General features: G+C 35.8%; 1 long non-coding RNA gene across 1 annotated transcript; it reads left to right on the top strand.

Annotated features, from left to right (window-relative positions):
• Positions 1 to 1,167: 1,167 nt before the first annotated feature.
• On the top strand, positions 1,168 to 1,809 carry LOC103253214. Its single transcript, XR_503848.1, has 3 exons — positions 1,168 to 1,277; positions 1,456 to 1,579; positions 1,731 to 1,809. It is a non-coding gene; the product is annotated as an uncharacterized LOC103253214 (long non-coding RNA).
• Positions 1,810 to 3,401: the final 1,592 nt, after the last annotated feature.

Here is a 3,401-nt window from a genome sequence, read left to right on the forward strand (position 1 = left end):
ATAGTCCTAGAACATAAATATTTTCCTTGTAAGTATCAAATGACCTAGTTTGTCATATGTATTTTCAATAAGCTTGCTTCACCAGTATTATTTTATTTCCTTATCAAGTTTGTAATAATTTTTGTTTTTCTAATCAAGTCTTGCTTTTAGAATATTTCAAGATAACTTTTAGACAAGTTGTTTTGCTGGTTTACTATTCAAAAATAATTTATTATATTAATGTGCTATTTCTATTAAAGGAAAGGTCTTATTTTAATATATATGTATATATTAAAATAATATATATAAAAATATATATGTATATATTAAAATATATATGTATATATTAAAATATAATAAAATATATATATATATGTTTTTGTTTTTTTTTAGGGACTACAAGAAATAACTTTGAAGGGGAAAAATGTCATTAGCTTAGAATATGAAGCCTATCTACCCATGGTGGAAAATGAAGATTTGTAGTGACATTAGGCAGAAATGGCCAAACATAGCAGTGTTCCATAGACTTGGGTATGATTTCCTTTATCAATTTAGAAGTTAAGTATACTTGCTTTCCATCTTTGTGCTCCTTCTGGTTCTTGAATCTTTCTTAAAAATTCAAAACTACCAGTAGGAAGGTTTGTATGTTATTTCTGGAGAATAGAAGGGATGGTCTCGGTGCTTTCAGTGACTGCTTGTTGGGTTGTAATATTGGGCAGGCTGATGTTGCTCTTGGTGCTGTAACAAAGTGCACATGTGCCAAGACTTTCAGGCCCTGGGCCTCAGGGGTCCTAAAGGCCTTGAGGCCTCTTGAGAGTTGTTTTGTGGTCTGGACTCTGTTCATATGACAGTCTGTTATAGATTATTTTTTATATAAATGCCTTTGAACATCATTAAAGTAGTTTGCTTTTTGTATCACTTATATGAGAAGAATTCTGGACTTCAAAAAGAGACCAACTATTTAGACATCATCTATCATATTCTATTAGTTATTATTTTGTGATTAATAACTATAAATTTTTTAATAACCAGTAGTTTTATTAATGATTAATATCATCAGTCCTATTAATTAGCACTGATTGCTATTTTGTATTCTAAATTCTTTGTCATAATTGTCAGGTGTTATAACTTTGTACCTTTAGGCATTACTTTGCTTTGTGTCTTGTTTGAGGCAGATGTTTGCTGAGTCAATGAAAGGACTCCTCCATCTTCATGCCCATTAAATGGTTTAGTGGATAGATGCTGACAAACTAGACTCAACATCAGTCTCAGCATCTCCTCTGCTGAACATAACTGGGGTGAGTTAATGTTTTCTAACTGAATGGGATATTTAAGTAAAGTAGAACTACAGCATAGTTCTAAGAATGTGTAACTGTTTTTTTGTTGTTGTTGTTTGTTTTTTAAAATGTGCCTAGCAGATTATTTAACACATAGATTAGGAGGTGATGGTAATTTTTATTCTTCATCTTGTTAAAGCTTGGTTCCAGTGTCAGAAGCAAGCATAATCATTGCTGTGTCCTCAGTCCACAGGGCTGCATCTCTTGAAGCTGTGAGCTATGCCATTGATAATTTAAAAGCCAAGGTGCCCATTTGTAAAAAGGTAAGTTAAAAAAAAAATCTCATTTTGCCATGTGTTCCTGATGTTTTCTAGAAATTCTTAAATAAAGGATGTAGAGTAAGAGTGCATACAGAATTTGCATACATGGGTCTTTACTGACTATAAAATCTTGTTTTCTTTACCTGTGAAATAGGGCATTTATATAATATCGCTTTTCCAAGGTGAAATATGAAATATACATGCCCGAAAGAATGCATCACAATCCAGTAAGCCTCAGCAAAAGGTAACAGTAAGCATTTCTAGTCTGGAATGTACCAGGGATTTGCATATGGTGTCATTTCCCTCTGATTAGAATTCCTTTGAATTATATGGATTTTCTATCAGAGAGATAGAATATTGCCTAGTTATCTAGGCAGTGGCTAAAATAGAAATTCTTCAAGGTAAGAGAGCCTTTTCCTAGATTTCTTGCTTTTTAGGGGAGAAAAAGGGGTGATATACTGCTGCCTCTGAGTAAATGCATTGTGAATGGAGTTAAAAACACAAATAGGAAGTTCTGGTTTTCTGTCAGTAATTCAAACTGGTCAATAAGAACAAGTAATTCTCTGGTTAAATAGAAAATTCTAAAGGGACGAAAAGGCCCAACTCTCCAGTTTCTCCCCGGTGTAGCAACATTTGCAGTGGGCTTGTTCTGTACTTGCACAAGTGTGTAATTGCATTTCATCATCTAGAATTTCTCACAGCATGGAAGCTGACAGCAAAACTGAGTAATTATGATCAGCTCAGTAGATCAGAAGATCAGATCAGTGCTAGGGCTTTTAAAGTGTGAGTCTCTTCTCCTTCCCAGAGCTCTGTTGCCTCAGTCAGTGGTACAGATAAGAAGTTGGACTCTGAACCTGACCCAAGGCCTGGGAAATTTAGTGACCACATTTTCTGAATAACAATGGAAGCCAATAGTTATAAGGGAGCACTTTGGGACTAGAGAATAGAATATGTGAAGTAAAACTTCGTGATGAAACTCAGACATATGGTTGCTTTGCTAACAACAAGGCTGCCTCAATTTTGATAGAATAGGATGCATGTCCTGGAATAAGGAAAGTTTCTAAGCCTTCAAAGATGAGCTTCAAAGCTAGGTAGTAGGGGTAGCTTTCTTTACCAAGAGGAAAGAGTGGATAGTCAGCAGACAAAAGGTAGATGAGAGGGAGACCCAGAAAACAAGGGTAAGGGGCAGGAGTTGGGAATATTCCTTTTTAATGCTTGAGAGTAAACTGAGCTTCCATTTGCTTTTCTCTGTTCATAGAGTGTTGGAGGTGCCGGTGATCAGAGGACAAATTAAATTTGGATTCCTTTCCCTACAGAAATGGAATCTGCCTAGAGAAGGAGAGGAGAAAGTAATACATTCTTCTTCCCCCTCCTTTCCACAAATTATCTAAATTCTTCTCTGGTTCTAGTCCTAGCCTGTGTGTTTTGAGATAATCTGTGATACAGGGAAGAGAATCTAAATTAGTTTTTTCATGGTTGCTAAAAGAAAAGACAAAAGACATTGTTAAAGTGTAAAGTTTATTTTATTTTATTTTAGAGTTGTGAGGTATATAGGAGGATTTCTCATAAGTAAATTGTGTGCAAGTGACGCTTGGGCTCCCCTAATAGTGGAACTCACACTCAGTGTGTAGTTATGTATCCCTTACCGCTCCTCCTTCCAAGAGCAGGCTTGGGCCTGGGCAATTGATAACTTTGCTGCAATGAGCCAAAACTCCTACCAATACCCTCATCTCTGAGGGAATGGGGACTGATTCTTTCAGGCTGCTTAGCTGGACATCCACCAGGTTCACAGCTGTATCTGGAGTTGAGAGGAGCCAAAAACGCT

The sequence above is a fragment of the Carlito syrichta genome, unplaced genomic scaffold (genome assembly GCF_000164805.1).
Source record: "Carlito syrichta isolate Samal-C Ts95f unplaced genomic scaffold, Tarsius_syrichta-2.0.1 Scaffold210927, whole genome shotgun sequence".
Lineage (NCBI taxonomy): Eukaryota > Metazoa > Chordata > Mammalia > Primates > Tarsiidae > Carlito > Carlito syrichta.